The sequence below is a fragment of the Talpa europaea genome, assembly GCF_964194135.1.
Source record: "Talpa europaea genome assembly, chromosome: 12".
NCBI lineage: Eukaryota > Metazoa > Chordata > Mammalia > Eulipotyphla > Talpidae > Talpa > Talpa europaea.
The window spans coordinates 60713998-60734695 of record NC_140079.1 but is presented as its reverse complement, the minus strand read 5'-3'; positions in this window follow the sequence as shown (position 1 = coordinate 60734695).

The following is a 20698-nucleotide window of genomic DNA, read 5'->3' as shown; positions in this document are numbered from 1 at the left end:
ACTTTAAAACCAATCCTTGAAAGTTGACCATAGATCTGAGCAACCAAGAAGTGAAGGCGAGAGGGTCAGGAAATGGGGAGGGGTAAGGAAGGGGGTGGGATAGGAGAGAGCACAATGGACTATGGTGAAGGACTACGGGTGCTTTGGCGAAAGGAGAATTATGATGACCACACTTGAGGGAAGAAATCCAATACTGTCAAAATATTAACAAGGATGTAAAAAAATGGTACTTCATTAATAAAAATTAATTCAATTATCCATTGCCTTGGAAATCAATGGTCATTTAGTTTCCTCCCAATTCTTTGTAACCACAGATATCACTTGACTAAACACCTTCATAAACACATCCTTGAGGATGTCTGTGATATTTCCGAAGAGCAGATGCTAGTTACAGACCACAGGTATGCTTAGTTTTCTAAATATGTCAGATTGCACTCTGGAATAGCCACACCAGTTTCTACTGGACCCATGGTGGTGAGGATCTGTTCTCCCACATCTTTTTTTTTTTAACGTCTTTTTTTTTTTTTTAAGATTTATTTATTTATTTATTTATTTGTTTGTTTGTTTGTTTATACAAGCACTGGGTACAGTCAGAAGTGTGGGAGGGTGAGAGAATTCACCAGAGCCAGAGTGGGGAGCAGAACAGGCAGACTGACAAAGTACACTGCTGAGGGGAGCAGCAGGCACCGCAGGAGAGGTCTGTGCGCCATGTGGGACCCTCACTGGTGGCCGGGGATTGAACCAGTGCTGCAGAGGCTGCGGGCAGCTTCGCGCAGCCCAGCGCTCAACCACTGCGCCACCAGAGAGGCCTGTTCTCTCACATCTTGATGAAAACTTGGTGTTATCTGACTTCCTAATTTTGACAAATGATGACCTGTTCAAATATTAATTAACTATCAGAATTTTCCTTTCTTCCAATGAACTTGTCATCTTCCTTATTGATTTGTAGTTCCTTTTATATTCTACACACCAAATTCTTCTAAATTTAGATCTTGCTTATTACAGGCATACTTCCTATTGCTATGAAAGTCAAGACAAAAGTTTCATTGAAACAATGAGATACCATAGGACCTTGTTTTGATGAGAACCTTTCTTCACTTCCCCTGCCCTCCACTGCAACATATTCAAGCATCTAGTAATACAGTCTTTGAACAGTCTCAGGAGACCCAAAGAAGCCAGTGAGCTGCATATGAAAACAATTTCCTTATGCTCTGTCCTTTCACATTTCTGTTCTGTTACTGGAAAACCCTAGAAAAAATTCCAACTTCATCATATATTGAATTCTGATCTCCTCGAGTATTAACTCTTTTCCCTGACCTGTGGTTCTTAGTAAAGCACTAAGAGCATTCATGTGTCTCTTTCCAGCACACAGACCAAGTACTTTGCATCAAGGAAAGCAGACATATTCTGATCACTTCCTATTCACTGCCCTAAATAGTATAAGTCACCAAACACATGACATCTAATACTGAACAGATGAGACTGGTGGCAATTCATTAGTCACCTATTCTCAGGGCCCAGGGGAGGTGGTAGACCATACAGACTGGAGACCACATGGGGATGGCACGTGGGAACGGGCTTTTCTGCTAGACAATGTAATTTGCTAGGTTTATAGGCTGGCAGGAAGGAGAAGCCCTTTAGGTCAAAGGCTAGGTGGGGAGCAGATCTCTGGTTTTGATTAGGAAACTAGTCAGGTGTAAAGTCTTTCCCACTAAGTTTGGGACATATCTGGTTGGAGCAGAAGGATTCATGGCAAGGTCTTTGGAGTCCAGGGAGGCTCAAAAGTTGCCAAAAAACAGCACTTGACGTTTTAATTATTATAATCTGTGATGCTTGCAGTTTCACAGAGACAAGTTCCTTCCCTATACCGTTCTTATCATGCTTGCTTGATTTTAAATTAAAAATAAAACAAAAATTCTGCCTTCACAGTCTGCAATGAGATTTTTTAATTGAATAGCACTACAGGCCTCTTGCCTTCTCTGAGAAAAATGAGAGTGGTTAAAGTATTTCATTCTCCTTTTGAAATAATCTGGTTGTAGTGATAGAAGGTTGCTTACTAATCACAAGTAATCGTGCTTGTCATCCAGCCTCCAAACATCAAAAAACTGAGCTGGTTCTGGGGCCTTGAGACATATGATATTTAGAGACTCCCATCTTTAGACAGGTCAGAAGAAACAGACTAGGGTGGAAATAAGCTTTATAGGAAGTAGAAAGAGGAAAGAATTCCTTTGGCTAGCTTTAGCATTTTAATTTCATATTGATTAAAATAATTAGAGTAGAGGGGCCCTCCCTAGTGGCCTAGGGGTTATGTCTCAGTGCTATCACTGTTACAGCCTGAGTTTGATCCCCACCATGAACTAACCCACATATGGTGCAACAGACCTCTGCTGTCTTGCCTGCTGCTCCCCTCAGCAGTGTATTTCAGTAAATCTGCCTATTCTGCTCCCTACTCTGTCTCTGGTGAATCCTCTCACCCCTCACACCTCTGGCCTGTACCCCTGTACTTCTATGCAGAGAGAGAGAGAGAAAGAGAGAACCAAAGAAGGAGTTATCCTGAAGTGGACAGAATGATGGCTGTGGAATATTAACAGACATAGCAACAGGGATTTTGCAGATGTGATTAAGGACCTTGAGAAATGATGATTAACCAGGTGAGCCAAATGGAATACTGAACATCCTAAAAAGCAGAGGACCTTTACAGAGGAAGCTGTGACTGTGGAAGAATGGTCAGGGAAACATGCAACATAAGTGGCTTTGAAGAGGGAAGGGACAATGTGTCAAGGAAGGTGGGTGGTCTCTAGAAGGTGGAGAAGACATGGAAATTGATTCTCTTCAAGAGTCTTCAGGAGGAATACAGTTTTTCCAACACCTTGATTTTAGTTTATAGAGACCCATGTCAAATTTACAGAACTATACAATTATTTGTGTTGGCTGAGATCACTAAGTTTGTTTTACTTGTTAGAGCAGCAATAGAAAGCTAATATGCATCTCTTATATTGGCAAGTGAAAATAAAAGGCATCTAAGCCATCCCCAAAACAGAACACAAAAAGTCAAAGATGAAAATCTTTCCATTTCTTTATGACTTCCCCTTCGCGGTACTACCCTCCCGCTACATTCTCATACCTCCCTCATCAACTCACTAGGATGGCATCTCCCTGTCCTTGTTCCTCTGACTCATGTTCCAGGGCACTCCAGACCAGCCCATGCTCTCTCTGTCCCTGTCTTCACCCTTCGACCGGTGTGTGTTGAGACTATTTCACAGTTCCCTCTTTTATTTTTACTTTGAGACTTGTTCCCCTCTATTCCACAATAATTTTAATTCTCTTCCTCTCCTTAGAGAAAATGAGGCAAAGTTTGTCTCTGTAAGTCATTGGGAATTTTCCAGAACTGGAAGTGGCTGTTTGTAATTTCAAAATTAGGTCAGAACAATAATCTCTTTACCAGTACTGTCAAAGCCACTCTTCTAATCTTATGTTTATATGCTAAAGAACAAGTATTAAACATTTAAATCATAAAGTTCCAGTTATAACCACAAGACATTTGGCAGAATAAACTTCTTCTTTCAGGAATTACAATGCTAGAGTCAAATAAAAACATTCCACATGAAGAGAATTCTTTGTTATATCTTAGAGCCGAGTCCCATCCCTGGTATGACGCTGTAGGGAGGAGGGAAAGTATTAACTAAACAGCCTGTTACAGTTGTAAATCCAGCTAATCCCATTAAAATAAGAGCTTTGAGCAGTGATAAATGAAAACATAAATTTTGGAATTAATAAAATTCTTGAGAGGACACGGAACTTACAAAAAAGGTTAAGGTGATCCAAATACTTAGGTAATATCTGGATACCTGCATCCAATACATGTGTTGCTTCGTACTATAAAGCACAGCATGCTCTGAATATCTTCTTGCAGGGATGTAGCATGTCATTGTATATGTGTCTGTATGTAACACATGCCTGAAAAAGTGTTACTTCCTAATCCTCTTCTTGTGTAGTTGGATTTAGAAGGTCAACCTGGTGTGATCTCAACTTTATCTGTATCATGATGAGTTATACTAGATTAGTAGTTTCCCAACTGAATTCTAATCAGGCCTCTTCCCTGTAGAACGAAAGAAGAAACAAGTAGAAGGAATTTAGAGGGTCCTACCTCAGTTTCATTCAAAGAAGCTTTGCTTTTAACTGTTTTCTACCTAGTTTTGGTATGATAATTCATTTGAAAAGCAAAACCGAAAACAGAGATCCCCTTGCTTTTTAAAAATTTGAAAGTCACTGGGCTAGGTGACTTTATCATCCATGATTTTTTTAAATGTAATTTTTTGTGGTGGGTAATCATATTTTTATTATCATTTTTTCATATTTAATTTCTCAAGGAGGAAATATGCTTTGGGAGAGATTATTCTGGCTTCCCCTGCTTTCTTCATTCAAAATACTCAATGTGTGACAGGTCAAATAACAAATTCTTTTTTTTTAAAGATTAATTTATTTATGCATACAATAACTGGGGTGTAGGCCAGAAGTGAGGAGGGGTGAAAGGATTTACCAGAGACAGAGTGGAGAGCAGAACAGGCAGATCCACTGAAATACTCTGCTGAGGGGAGCAGCAGGTAAGTCAGGAGAGGTCTGCTTTGCCCTGGCCAGAGGTCAGCTCCCTGGCCAGGGAGTGAACTCATGCTGCAAAGGTTGAGGATAGCTTCACAGTGCTGACACTTAACCCTTTGCACCACCAGGGAGGCCCTGAAGTAACAAATTCCTAACAAGAACTTCATGAGAAAAACTAACCATAAATGTGTTGAATATATCTAGCAACTTCTTTGACATGAAATATTGTAATGAATTTATGAGCACACATTCTAAAGTATTACTTGCAAATATATACATTTCTTCTCAGAATTTAATTCCAATTATGATAAAGTGTGTGCATATAATAGTAACAGTAATGAACAGTTCTCCTGTTCTCCCACCTTGGGACACATACACCAGCACTATCAGTGCTAAGTCTTTGGCTCTTCTGTCCTCCAAGCTTTCTCTTTCTCTTTTCAAGTCTTCCTAAGTGTGAGACAAGAACTTGATAAACTTGGGAGTAGGTCCACTTTCCTAAAAGCGCCAGAGTTCCATTTCTATACCCTTTCCCACTATCAATATGGCTTTCCTCTAATCTTGTTTCCCCAGGGAACCCAATGCCTTAAATGTTTTCTCCTCTTAAACCCTACCAAACCTGGTTTACATTGGCAATGAAGTCAAAGTCTTCTCCCTCCCAGGGATTTGCCTTCCAACAGGGACTTCTGATCAATGAGTACCATCTACATAAGTTGTATCTGGAAGTAGGGCATATATCGATTCTGAGTATCTTTTCAATTGGTGCTAAATGGCATGAAAATGAAAGCAATTAAAGCATAGGATGCTTAGGTAAGGTTAGATATTGTCTGGGTTTTTTTTCCAAACCTGTGGTCCAATGGCTGAAATAAAGCAGACTGTAGGATATGTCTTGGTGGAGGAGTGCAGGAAAAGATATAGCTTTAGATGAGTTTTAATGAAAGTAGAACAATAAGGTTAACAGAGAACCTCCCTGGTGGCACAAGAGGTTAAGCACAGCACTGTGAAGCTGTCCGCAGTCTCTGCAGCACAAGTTCAATCCCCAGCCAGGCAGTTACCCACATGGCGCAGCAGACCTCTCCTGACTCACCCGCTGCTCCCCTCAGCAGTGTATTTCAGTCAGTCTGCCTGTTCTGTTCCCCACTCCATCCCTGGTGAATCCTCTCACCCCCCATACCTCTGGCTTGTACCCAGTTCTTGTATGCATAAATGTAAAAAATCCTTTTTAAGAAAAAAAAGGTTAATAGAAAAAAATTGCACATTCTAGCATGAACTGGGCCTACCAAGATCTCAATGGAGAGCACAGGGCAGAAGAGTAGAGTAAGAAGACTGACCTCAGTCACCTCACAATAACAACCACTGAATTCACCTGCCATTTGCAGTTTTACTTAGACATAAAACAAGGTTTCTGACACCTCTCACCCAGTTTGGATTTTTGGTTTTTTTAAACAAATAAAAAATAGTACAGATAAGAACTTTGTGTACAGGTTTTTAGTGACTGAGAAAAGTACAGAAATACAATTCTTGCCCCCCTTATTAAGTCTTTCATTGATTGATTAATTAATTAATTAGCTATTTCTGTTATTCTTACTATGTATGAAGCCATGTGATACATTTATGAACTAAATAAGGTCTCAGCCATCTCTGAGTTTACAGGCTCATAGTCAAGATAGACTATCAAATGAGTATTTACTGATAAAGTGAATAAGTATATTAGAGAAGTTTGAGTCATTTATAGAATCATACGTTCCTTAGTTTAGAAGACTCTATAGAAAGGTTCCTGGGGGAGGAATATTTAAATGTATGTTAGAAAGATGAATAGGAATTGAGGGGAGAGTATGTCAGAGAGAGAACAGCATATTAGAAGGCCCAGATGGAAGACAATAGTTGGCCCTTTTAAGAAGCAAAAACAGGGCCTCCCTGGTGGGGCAGGGGTTAAAGTCTCAGTGCTATCAAGCTATCGGCAGCCACTGTGACATGAGTTCTATCCCTGGCCAGGGAGCTAACCCACATGGTGCAGCAGACCTCTTCTGTCTCACCTGCTGCTCCTTTTAGCAGTGTATATCATTAGATCTGCCTGTTTTGCTCCCTACTCTGCCTCTGGTGAATCCTCTCACTCCTCCACACCTTTGGCCTACACCTCCAGTTCTTGTATACATAAATAAATAAATCTTTAAGTTAAAAAAAAAGAATAAGCAAAACAAATTCTTCACCATGGGAGTGTTAAATGGTCAAAGACAGACGGCAGAGGGAAGTAAGGGCCAAACCTGGACCATCTAAGTCATATTATGGATTTTGAAGCTTATGCTTGTAGCAATGGAAAGCTGTTAGAGGGTGTGTAAGAATGCAACAAAATAATTTGTTTTATAAGGCTCATTTTGCAACATGAAGAAAAGCTAAAAGAGTAGCAAACAAAGAGAAAGCAAAGAGGTAGTTGTGGTATGGGGAAAGAGTGGATGATCTTTTAAGAAGAAGAATTGCTAAGGCTGGATTAATTCCATGTGTAAGGGATGGGAAGAAAACAGTGAAGAACAGGTTTTTGACTTGGACAACTGTGAGCATGACAGAGCTGATCTTTAAAGTGGAAATATGAAAAGAGCTTGACATGTTTGCAGAGACTGGAAGATGGTTGAGTTCCAATGTGGACATATGAAAATTGAGATACATTTCAAAGCAGCAAGAGAATGTGTGAGTGCTGCCAAGTTGATCTAGATAGCAGAAAGATCTTTGTTTTTCTCTGAGGACATTCCTCACATGATCAAAATGCAAGGTTGAGGGAAACATCCAGGGATAAAACTGTCTATTCCATTTCTCCAAAATCACCTACCCTGGGGTGACTATACTCCTGGTGTCTTTGGCTGGATGACATGTGCTGTCCCTTGTGATGTCACTAGCTGCAATGCCACATCCTGCACACCAAAGGGTGGGAGGACACAAGAAAAGGGCAATGCTCAGCTGGGCTTGACATCAGTGGGAGGACTTGGGCAGAGTACTTGTGACTGCTGGGAAGTAGCCTGAGTCTACCCACTCATTTCACAATCCTCCACCCTTCCATGAAGTCAGAGTTTGTGCACCTGGACACCCAAGCTTCCTGCCCTAACCAAAACACCAACACTTAGTACCACTAGTGTTAAGGATTTCTAAGCTTTAGTAAAATGGAGATGACAGATGACAGTCCTCACAGCTTTTGTGAGGACTAAGAGATAATGCATAATGCATGCTAAGAACATAACACTGCACACACAGTGAACACTCAGTCAATGCTGATGATGGTGACAGTTGTGGGTATACTGATAACTCACAGGCATTACATGATCCTGAAACTTTTATTCATCAGATCATCTGATGCTCATGTATTTTTTTTTTTTTTCAAAAAACTCAGCAGAGTATTCTTAATTTTATTCTGAGTATTTAAAATGTTGATAATCCATATATGGCAACTTCCTGTTCATCAATACATGTGATAAGCCATTCAATGTCTATATTCTATGTACATGGTACCTAGTGGATGATTAAGATATTTATTTCAATTTGATGGGTATTTTTGTATTTCTTTATTATATGAAAACTTTGAAAGGACTGAACTAATTTTGATGATTTTAGCACATTAATAAACTTTATTGATGCAGCTGATCATCTTGAAACAAACTTTGAGCATTAAAGAGAACATTAAAGCTGAAAGTTAACATAGAGGTAGAGGTTAAGACAGAAAATTTTGTGTTATATATCAAAACTTCCAGCCATAGAGTCTTACTCACTTGCCCTATCTCTGGCTTCTTAACAAAGATCTCAATACAGATCTTGGAAGGATAGAATAGTGAAAAGTAGACTGAGCGCTGAGGCCTTAAAGAGCAAGTATTTATTGAAAGAATCAACTCACTAGGGATCTCATCAGAAATAATTATTCCATAATAGAGCTAGGAAAAATAAAATTAGACATAGATGATCTTGGAAGGATTTTCAAAGCATCCACATCACCGGGGAACTTTTTAGAAACACAAATTCTAAGACTCCACCTAAAATACTGAATTAGAAATATTGGGGATGGGGCTAAGCCATCTACTTTAACAAGATCTCCAGGCAATTTGAGGTACACTGAGGTTTGGAAAACATTGAGGAGGAAGCCACAAAGTGGGACCATAGATGTTATAGAACCTCTGGGTGTTTCAAATGGCAAATGCTAACTAGGTAGATAGAGGTCTTGGTCAAAATTCAAGCAGCTTTGCTCCTAGAATTCTGTATTCCCTTGACACATCATTTAAGTTAACTGCAGATTCTAGGAGCCATCTGTTTTCCACTTCTGGGTAGTTGCCCAAGGAAGAGATCTAAAGAGGAATTTTGTTATAGAAGGAAATTGGAAGAAATTGAATTAATCTGTGAACGTCTTAAGGGAATAGAAAAATATTCATGACAGAACCTCCATCATGAGCATGCCTGGCACATAGAAAGCATTCAACACCTACTTGTTGGATGAGTAGGGATAGTCCACATTGGGAAGCACTAACCCAGGTGGTCCCTCAAGATGGTCTAAATGAGAGGTTAAGATAAAGATCTAGGTTTGAGGCCTACAGTTGTGTGAAGTTGTACTCATTGCTTAAACTCTCTAAGCTATATTTTGCTTATTTGTACAACAGAGATAATAGCCATCTATCCTAGACTTATTACAAAGACTAAAAAAGAAAATATATTTGAAGGACATAGGAAATTAATGTTTGCTTTTTAAAAATAAATAATAGGTGGCTTGGTGGAGGGAAGAAAAAATTTTAATTAAAAATAAAAATAAATAATAATTTAAAAAGTGTTTCTTATGGCTATTTTTTCTCATTTTTATGTTATTATAGCAGTACTGCTTTGGGGGAGTTAATATTTAAGAGTAAGGCCTCTCTCTTGTTTAGCATGCATTATAAAACTTAAACTTACTCTTCATGACAACCTGTTTTTCTTGAAAAGAAACTTAGGAAACTCTGCTTTATGAAAATCCTTTCCAAAAGGCAAAAAATTACAACAGGGAATATGGTAGTGCCCTTCTGTTTTGTGACATGAGTTTTAGGCAGGTTTCCTTTGACTAACAAGGTGAGCAGTTTTGTTTATAGAGGTACCTCTGCTACAGTAATGATTCTTCCATTTTTAACGATATTTCCAGTCCTTAGCTTTTGTCATAGAAAAAGAAAGTAGGAAGGAAAGGAAGAGGTGAGGGAAAAAAATTAAAATTTCCCTGAGATTCTATCTTAAATGATGTCCAATCATTAGTAATTATGCTGAGGCATGTAGGCCTACAATTCTAATAGCTTAGTTAGGGAATCTCCTGATACAAATCTAATCAGAAATTCAAGTTCTGATTACTGAAATAAAAAATTAGTCATTGAAATTTTAAATATAAGAAATTACTCAAAAAACCCTTCCAGCATGAAATCTCCTATTTTTCTTTTCCTTCTGGATAATTATCTATATAATACTAAATATCATATAGTTAAATACACTCTACACCCCTGTCCTAAGTTGGAGGAATGATTCTTTGCCTTGCACAGGAAGTGTCTTGATGTCTGTATTTTTATCTGCAATGGTGTGGTCTCCAACCAGGAAGCAGTTCTTCCCACAAGAGTAGGATGTGTGTTCCATCACTGTGAGCAGGCCAGCACTGAACACAGAGAAAGCAGCAACTCACACACCAGGGGGAGCACTAATGGGCGTGAGACCAGAGAGACTTCCCCAGGTTAACTAGGAACTACAGCTGTTACTTCACAGAGCACTTTGGAGGTAGCAAACCCCCGTAGCAGTTATCTACAGAATTCTACTTAAAAGTTATCTTGGAAGCTGTAGACAAAATGATTACCAGCTTACTTGAAGCAGGATAAGCTTTAGAATTTCCTTGGAATCTTTCATGCCTCTTTTCCATGGCATTGGACAAGGTCAACTGGAAGATTCCCATCCACTGACTTCCTCAAATTTGGAAATATAGCCAAGTTTTTTCTTTTGAACCCACTCATACTGTCTTGCTAGTTCTTTTTTTAATCAACCCTCCCATTTTGACCAACATTTTGCTGTTTGTTCCCTGCTCACTTGGACTTCATAGGTATTTCAGATTTCCCCTCACAACCAGATATTCTTCAGTGCTCAACTATCAGGCTTTTTTCTCCCCCCAGTATAAGTCCTACCTATATACCAGTCAGTTCCATTCCAACCAAAAGAGGTCATCTTGGAAAACTCCACTTGTCTAAGAAGAAGTTAAGAGCAAGGGTTTTAAAACATGAATGAACAAACTCACCTAGACAGAGTAGAATAAGGTTGAAAAAAACATATATACCCCTATGTTCATTTTAGCAGTATTCATATCAGCCAAGATATGGAAACAAGCCACATGCCTGATTAGGGATGTTTGGATAAAGAAGATGCATTGTATATGTGCACAAAGAAATACTATTTGGTCATGAAAAAGAGGAGATCTTGCCATTTGTGACAACATGGATGGATCCTAAAGGGGTTTATGGGAAGGGAAATAAATCAGGAGGATAAATACTGCATGGTTTCACTCATTGTGGAATATAAAGACAAAGCAAGCAAACAAACAAAACAAAATTGATTCTGGAAACAGAATGTTGGTAACCAGAGGAAAGGGAAGGCAAGTGGAACAAGCAGAACAAGTTCAAGAAGCAGATTGGTTGGTGGTGGATGGTGATTTGACATTTGGTGATGAGGGTTTTTTAGGTGAGAAACTATATACCTAAAATGACAGTATTATCAACTAATGTCACCTCAATAAGGTAGGGAGGGAAGAGAAGGAGGGAGGAAGGAAAGTAGGGAAGAGCATATGACAAAGAGGGTCAAGCAGAAAGAAGTTGGAAGAATAGGTATCCCTGGGATACTAGTAACCACCCTTTACATGCTGACAAAGACTTCTCACAAGATACTTCTTTAGGAGTATTAGTTTTCAAAAAATTGAAATTGAAGGTTGAAGAGGGAGAGAACTGGTCGAATAATACTTTGCATATGTGCTTCTTTCTTCCTTCTAATAATAAACAGGAAATTATAAACATTTCTTGTTTAAGCCAAAGCAAGCATATAAATTAGTGTGCTGAGTTTTTCTTCAAGCTTCCAAGTTATTCTATGTCTCTTTAGTCATAGTTAAACATAAGTTGTAGGAGAATGTAGGGTTACAGTATCCAACAAGTATATACATGCAATCATCATTCCTTCCCAGTTCTTCCAAAAGTCATCCCATAATGATAGATACAGAACTGAGGAAACGGAGGCTTTAGGGCTATTATTGTGTTTAGGGTTTTCTGCATAAGAGCTTAAAGTCTCTGATGTTCTATTGAAGAACCATATTATAAATAGATCAGGTTTCTTTAATTTACTCATTTATTTTTTACATCATTGTTAATTTTTGGACAATATTTGATTTCTCCCCTAAGGTGTAGTCCCCTTATTTCTTCCTCCCACCTATGATCCGTTACCATAGTCCCTTGTACTCCTCTCTCCCCTATTTTGACACTTCTCCCTCACCTCCCCTGCCATATGCCTCAGATCTAAACAGATCAATTTTAAAGAGTCAATCCAATGATTGCAGAAGCAACTCTAGCACAGGGAAGTGCAGGAAAACCATTAAAACTAAAACTCTTTACAGAAGGCCCTGAGCCAGGATAGAGATCTACCTTATTTCTCACAAAAAAGAAAAAAAAAATTGAGGTTCCTGAAAGAGTAAGAATTACCAGATCTACAATTATGAGGCAAAAATAGAATATTTAGGGTTTATTAGATGTTGTTTAGAAGCATCTTTTGAGCAGAGGTTGGCAGCACACTAGAGTCACCTGCGAGATTTTTTTTAATAGAGTCTGATGTCCAGAGAGTCTGATTTAATTGACTTAAGGAGAAGCTTGTGCAGCTTTTTCAAGCAACATATTTGTGGACTGAAGTTGCACCCAGATACCCACATTCCCACCATGATGTTGGTATAGGGGCAAAACAGAAAAGTTGGCCAGCTACAGTGTGCCTTGGCGCCATTTCTTTTTTTCAGTCCGTGTGCTATATTTATGCTTTCTTTACGATGGAATAATTACTCTCATGCTCCTCAAAGATGTCAACAAACTGATTCTATAAGAAATCAAGTCATTTATTATAACATAAAAGCTAATTTATAGGAATATTATTTCTTACCTCTAGGGGGAGCTCGAGGCTCCACCCCAGCTCTCTTTTCAGTCCCGTGGCAAATCATTGCTGAGGTTTAAGTTTAGGATTTTATTGACTCTGTAATAGCAGATGGTACCAGATTGTCAAGTGAACAATGTTACAATGTGGGTATGGCCTATTTGGAGTTCCTCCTTTACAAACGGGGGCGGAGGGCGCGCGGGAAGGAGAAGAGCATAATAACTGCAACTTGGATTTTTGTTTTGTGAGAATGCAGCATCATTTGGTCCAGATGTTGTTATTTGTTAATCTGGTGTAATATGTCAAATGGGTTGTTAAAACAAAATGTGAGGCAATTCCTGCCAAGCAGTCATTTAGTCCACCTGTTTAAACAGGATGCTAGGCAGCTCCCTCCTAACTCTGCTCCCGAGTTAGTCCACTCCTGAGTTCGTTCACTAACCTTTCATGGAGTCTAAGGGGATTACCTTTCCACACAAAATGTATGACAATACACAGAACACTTCCAACTGGGGAAGTACACCCAAGATTTGTATTGGAATTTCATCCAACATTCATGTTGGAATCAGCTGCTGAATCACTTTCTAACCCCACCCACACTCCTCCCCTGGGGACCAGGCAGAAATCACCCTTGTCAAAGCCCCAACTCAGTCTCCTATACTGAGTCATCTCATTAGCATAAATGGTCGTGGGGCGCACCTTGAAACTATCAAGGCTGACCATAAATTACAAAGACATGCTCCCATCACTCAGGAAATTCCAAGGGTTTAGCAGCTACCTCTGGCCACCTCTCAGGAGCCAGGGTTAAAGGTCAAACTATGTTACATCACCCCCACCCTCATCTCTGGCCAAGATCCTTTTAAGATGCCATTAGGAACGTTTGGAGCAGCCAGTGCTGGGTAGATTGAGAGGCTTTTGATTCAATGTCAGTATCAAGATCTTACAGGCAATGCCAGTGTTAGGAAATTAAGTGGTAGATGTAACCTGAAAAATAAGAGTAAATAATACTGGCTCTGCCCCAAAACTGGGATTTACACCATTAGCTCTCCTGGTTCCCAGGCCTTTCCTTTGTCTTCAGCTTGCAGACAACAGAGGAAATGCTCATACTCCATAATCACATGAGCCAAGACGTCACAATAAATTTCCTTTAAGATAGATAGATAGATAGATAGATAGATAGATAGATAGATAGATAGATAGATGATAGACAGATGGACACATAGACAGATAGAGATATCCTACTGTTCTAATGAGTCATAGGGCAAGTTAAGATAATCAGGTAGCTTCAGGGACAATGTAGGTGGGGACTTGGGGAGAGTTCAAGAAGCTTCAAAGATAAGGACAACAAGAGGAATAATGGAAGATCCAGAGATCAGGGCAACAAATTCCAAAGGGAGCAATTCAAACACCTCAGGACTAGGGACAACAAGGGCAGTAAGACATTCCGGATCAAGGACAATAAAAGATAAAGAGATGTGATGTAGGAATATCCCAAGTACACTAGCAGATTGAGACCACCGAGAACTAACCAATCAGAGAGAGACTGATGGAACTTTAGAATAATGAGGGAAAGTATATATTTCCAAAGCAAAGACTCCATAACTGCTTTTTTTTTGCCCTTGTTGCTTATTTGGTACTTTATACCTGGGAGTCTTTGTTTGTCCTTTTCCCTAAATAAATCTTTCTTTACTCTCTAAGACAAAGTTTGCTTCTCTCTGCTAATCTGAAAATTCTGTGAATTCCTTTTTATGGCTTCATGAGACAGGAACTCAGTGGTGATTAGCAGGGTGAAAATCAGCAGCGCAGCAGAAGCAGCTTTGAGCTCGGTAACCACACACACCAGCATCACTATTTGTCTAGAATACTGAGCGATACACACTATACAATTATTTTGTTACTATAAATGAGGTAGAACAGGAATTTAGTACAAAGGCTGCAAGCCACTTCCACTTCCCCCATCTAACATTTCTGAAAAACAGCGATGTACCTTTCAAAGCACAGTGACCCAAACCCTATTAGTTTGATTCTAACCTTATTAGTTTATCTCACACACTAGGTGCCACTACTTGTAAAGCTTCTATCTTATGTGACTAATAGATTAGGGTCTGGTATATTTTGTTAAACAAATACTTCCCCTGTCTGTAAACTGCTGGCCCTTTTGTTAAGCAAAAGTTGTCCCATCTGTGAGTCCCTTCCCTCTCTTACTAAGCCTTTTTGTATTGGTAGCCTTAAGACCCAAGGTGAGATTCTCATGAGTCTGCCTGGCCTCACTCCTGAGTGCATGTTCTCACGCTCCCCAATGAATTCTTTCCTGTGTAGAATTTAAGAACCTCGGGGTGGGCCTCCCTGGTGATGCAGGCGGTTGAGCGCTGCACTGTGAAGCTGTCCGCAGCCTCTGCAGCGCGGGTTCGATGCCAGCCGGCAAGGGTCCCACATGGCACAGCAGACCTCTCCTGCCTCGCCCGCTGCTCCTCTCAGCAGTGTATTTCGTCAGTCTGCCTGTTCTGCTCCCTGCTCTGTCTCTGGTAAATCCTCTCACCCTCCTGTGCATCTGGCCTGTACCCGGGTTCTTGTATAAATAAATAAATCTTTTTTAAAAAAAAGGTCTCTATTTGGAAAAAGAAAAAAAAAAAAGAATCTCGGGGTGCCTCAGCACCACTAGTCATCATCATTAAACTTCTGACTTTATATAAATACTCTGGTTTATCCTACATATAAAAATACTTTTTATCACATCTTGAAGATGCAGTTTTAGCAGAGATTATTTATGCAAACACGCCCTCTAATCTGATGAACAAAGCAGGTCTTCATTGCCAAATCAATCAAATCATATATACTTTCTGACATAATTTTTCAACTAAAACAGATTAGTATACTAATCTCTGTAACAACCAGCTCTTTTTGAATTAAAATTCTGAGAAAGAGACGAGATAGTGAAACTTGCCCTAAGCTTGTTACTAAAAGCTGAAAGCCTGGCCTCCCTCCCTGGTTCTTTCTGAAATCCTGCTTTGTGCACAAACCCCTTCCTCAGGATTCCTTAGGGTCACAGTATTTAGTGGCATTCATTGGTGGAGGGAAGATGGAGTCAAAGTGTTACCTGGGCCCTGGGCACTACAGGGCAAGACTGGCACTATAGAAAAGCTTTAGAAAATGTGGCCTTTGCTAGTGCCTTTGCTAGGGACACCCAGGAGGTTGAAAGGACCAAGGTAAATAGGTAGGAACTATCAATGGGGAACTAAGGGATTATGAAAAGAAAAAAAAGTGCAGAAGCAAGCCCCAGAGGTATGCATTCTGGCAGATCCCCAAAGCCAATGGTCCATACTTATAGATGTGGAGAGGCCCAGACTGCTTTGTTTTGGGCCTGGGAAGAAAGAAGCTTGCAGCAGCCAAACTCCAAAAAAGAAGCTGAAGAGATTTGCAGGTGACCAGGCAGCTGAATCAGCCTTCAGCCTTTCTGTTGTTGTCTGGAGAGAGAAAGCAAAGACCCCAGGCCTAGTATCTCACTGAACTGCTGGTGTGGGTCAAAGGCTCTGGAAGAGCTGTTTATCAGATCGTCCACCATTGTCTTTGCTGTTGCCTGTTCCAGTGACCAGTGTTGCTCATCCTGACCTTTGGAAAGTCTCTGTAGGCTACTGGTACTTTGTTTCATCAGTGTGTCTGTGAGGTCCTCAGGCTGGGCTGCCACCCTGTGTTGGATCCCAACAGCTTGCTGGTTGCCACACCAGCTTAGAGGAGCAGCCTTTTGTTTGGGACTTCCAAACATTGTGGATTCTAGGATGAGATAGCTTGCACTTATGGCCCTATTAACTCTTTGTTTACCCTCTTTGTTAAAAAAAAAAAATCCCATTATTGTTGTTCCTGAATTTGAGTGGCCTTGTAGTCATGCACTTGATGAGGAACTCATGGACAGTAACCTGTCCTCTGTGGGACACTGTCCTTGGAGAACTTTGTACCCAGAGAGCCCTGCATCAAAAGATGTCATTACCCCTCCCCCCACACACACACACCACCCACCCAGCATTGAATTTGAATTCAGAATATCACACCCCTGGCAAAACATCTCATTCTCTGGTATGCTTTGCCTCTAGTGGAAAGAAATGGAAAGCAGAGGAAATAAACAACCCTACAAACAAAAAATGTTGGCCAAAAACTTCTCTGAGACTAATATTTCAAATAGTTCCCTATTAAGAACTGAGAGTAGTTCTTACCAACAGAGCAAGCATACAAAACTCAGGATGGGTGAGAGGTAGTTCTTTTTCTTGTAAAAGAGGAAGAAGTATTGAGAAAGGAGTACAGAATATTCCTAACCCCGAGTGGTGTAATGTCACAAGTTCTTTTTTTTTTTTTTTTTTCACAGAAACTGAAATTTTAATTAAAATGTAAGCAATAAATCTTAGGATTAGTAGGACCGCTTGCTTTTTTTTTTACATATTAATTTACATCGTCCTTCATTTTTTTGTTTACAATGTATGCTTTCTCATCTCAGTTATAGTCCCTGTGAAATTCCCACCACCACTCACCCGTGTACCATCACCATGGTCCCTTGTGTTCCTCCCACCGTTTTGATCCTACTCTCTTCTCCCCCCTGCAAAATGTCTCTTTATAGTTGCTTGTTGATTTTGATTTTCACTTTATTATAATAACTTTTTTTTTCCTGATCGCTTATTTGGATCCTCTACATTTCTCCTATAAGTGAAACCATCTGATATTTTTCTTTTTCTTTCTGGCTTTTTTCACTGAGCATGATCCTTTCCAGCTCCATCCATTTTGCCGTGAATGGCATGAGTTTATCTTTTATGATTGCTGAGTAATATTCCAATGTGTATATGTACCACATCTTCTTGATCCAGTCATCTATTTGAGGCATTTGGGTTGTTTCCATAGCTTACCTATTGTAAATAGTGCTTCAGTAAACATAGGGGTGCAGGTGACCTTTTGAATTAAAGTTTTTGTGTCCTTTGGGTAGATACCTAGGAGTGGAATTGCTGGATCATATGGAAGCTCCATGTTTAGCAGTTTGTGGAACCTCCACACAGCTTTCCATAGTGGTTGGACCAGTTTGCATTTCTATCAGCACTGTAGGAGAGTTCCTTTTTATCCACATCCTCGCCAACATTTATTGTTGATAGTTTTTTTGATATGTGCCATTCTCACTGGTGTAAGATGGTAACTCATTGTGGTTTTGATTTGCATTTCCTGTCACAAGTTCATTTTAAGAAAGGAAAGTTATGAATGTAGATAAGTGTTTCCTTAAAACTATAAATCCTCCAAGTAAAATTTTGCTTATCCTCTGGGATACATATTCTCAGTTTATAGATTGCTGGTCCAGCAAGAAGCCAAGCTAGCTGAGATCTACAGAATAAAAAAAAAAAAAAAAAAAAACAGTCAGATGAAGGGAAGTCCTAACAGACTACTTTTGGGGATGAGAAACAGCAAATGGGATGCCTGCCTGAATACCGTATATCATGGCAGTGTTAAGTGGACAGGAACTTTTAGACAGAGTTACTTTTTAATCCCATCAGCAAACATTCCCACACATACACATGTGCTTCTATTTTCTTCCTACTCAAGTGATCACCCACCCATTCTAGCTCCAAACTACAGTTAATATCTAACCACAACTTCCTTCTTCTCTTTGAAGGTTCTGGAACCAATTCCAGTAGATGTGGGGTTTTCCCCACACTGCCATTTCTCATGCAGCAGCTGGATCTCCTACTATTCAACTCAATTCTTAACTACCTGGAAATAACAAGCATTAGATTCCATATGTTAAGGGCTCTGTCCTACAAGGCTGCCCCTCAGGCCCTACTTCAGAGGTCAATCACAAGTCTAGTTTCTCACCTCTGATTTTGATGAGGCTGCTATAGATTGGAAGTTACAGCAACCACCTTCTTGGGTTTGATTAATTTGTTAGAGAGACTCACAGAGTAATATGTGCATCTCTGTGAAAGGGAGAGGTGCTTCACAGCACAGGGAACAGACACCATTTTCCCTACCTCCACTTACATGCAGCGACCTTGGACTACAATTCCCATGCCATGCTGAAAGGAGAGCAGCTGGGAAAGAGTATGGTGGATACATACATTGAAGTGGAATGAAGGAGGAAGAAGAGATGTGAGAGAAGAGACACTTGGAGAGAGAAACATGGAGGAGGGACATGTGGAGAGGCTGCTCTTGGGAATTTAACATTCTGGCAGTAACAGTGGCAGCCTCATGGTGGATTAGATACATATTTTGAATTTCAGATGTTTCCTTCTGTCCCAACTCTCTGGACTCTGCCAAACCCCTTTCTTGTGGTTCCCTGCTGGAAGGTGCCTTGAACATTTGGCAAACTCCTGGGCATCAGCCCCCATCCCCCTCCCCGCTCTGGGCATTTACCCATGAGGGAATGGGTAAATGTTTTAGTTTTATTGGGAATATTACTTGAACCCTCTCTCTCTCTCTCTCTCTCTCTCTCTCTCTCCCCCCCCCACCTCCCTTTCCCGCTCCCTCTTCCTCCCCACACACTAATTCTATTAAAGATTTTTCACACTAAGGGTATGTACTCTTTGCCTTTGTGCACACGTGTAGATGGCAAGACCCTCTTCTAGAGAGTGCACCTCTTAATTAACAGTTGGGGATATCTGGGTAACCCTCAGTTGCACTCTTACAACATAACTCAGAGAAATATTTTATTTACTCAGATTACTAGTTTATTGTGCAAGGATATAACTCAGGAACAACCAAAATGAAAGATGCATAGAGCAGGTATGCAGAAAAGACAAAGAATTTCCATGTCTTCTCCCAAATGTTCACATGTTCACTAACCTGTAATTTCTCTGAATCATCTTTTTTCATTTCATTTCAGACTTTATTACATAGGCATGATTGATTAAATCATCGGCCACTGGTGATTAATTCAACCTCCAGTCCCTTCCTTTCCCCCTCCCTGGAGAGGTGGGATTTAAAGTACCAGTCTTCCAATCACACAGTTGACTCCAAGGGCAACCAACCTCCAACTTCAGGTGCAAGCCAACAGTCACGTCATTAACGTAACAAAAGAAATCTTTGTCGCTCTCAACTCTTGTGAAACTCCTAGGGTTTTAGGAGCTGTGTGCTAGAACAGAAGATATAGACCAAAAAATATATTTCTTATTATAAATCACAATATCAGGCCTCCCTGGTGGCATAGCAGTTAAGTCTCAGCGCTATCACCCAATCACCGCTGAGGCTCAAGTTCCATTCAGTTTGAGTTTGATCCCCTGATTGCCCAATAGGAAACTAACCCACACGTAGCGCAGCAGACCTCTCCTGTCTCGCTCACTGCTCCCCTCATCAGTGTATTTCAGTAGATCCGCCTGCTCTGCTTCCCACTCTGTCTCTGGTGGATCCTCTCACCACCACCCCCTGCACCTCTGACTACACCCCAGTTCTTGTATGCCTAAATAAATAAAAATAAATCTTTAAAAAATAAAAAATAAATCACAATATCGCCACCTCCATCTCCTCAAAGCTCCTTGGTTGCCATCTGTATCACAGAACTTGCTCTAGACTGTAGTGTTTCTTTGTTGATAGCAGACATTCTCTGGTTTCTGTGAGCAAATTGTGAGCAACCTCAAAGTGTCATTTCTTTGAATACATCTGCATTGTACTATCCAACTGTTTATTTGCCCACCAATTTTTTAGACTTAGCACAAAGTCTGAGCACTCAGCATTTATCGAGTAAAGGCATGAACTTCCACCTGACCTAGATGAGTACTTAGCAGACCCTACTGGATAAATATGAGCTACTGTAAGTGAATACTGTTTTAAAGTACCAAAATTTTTTTTTTCTTCTAATCCTTCCTCTCGATGACAAACTTTGGGGCAAATCATTATCTCTGCTTTACAGATGAGGATGTGAAGACATGGAGTGATTAATTCTCCAAAGTTGCCCATAGCCAAACAGAAAGTTGTGAAGCCAAAATTTAACTCCAAAGCCCTG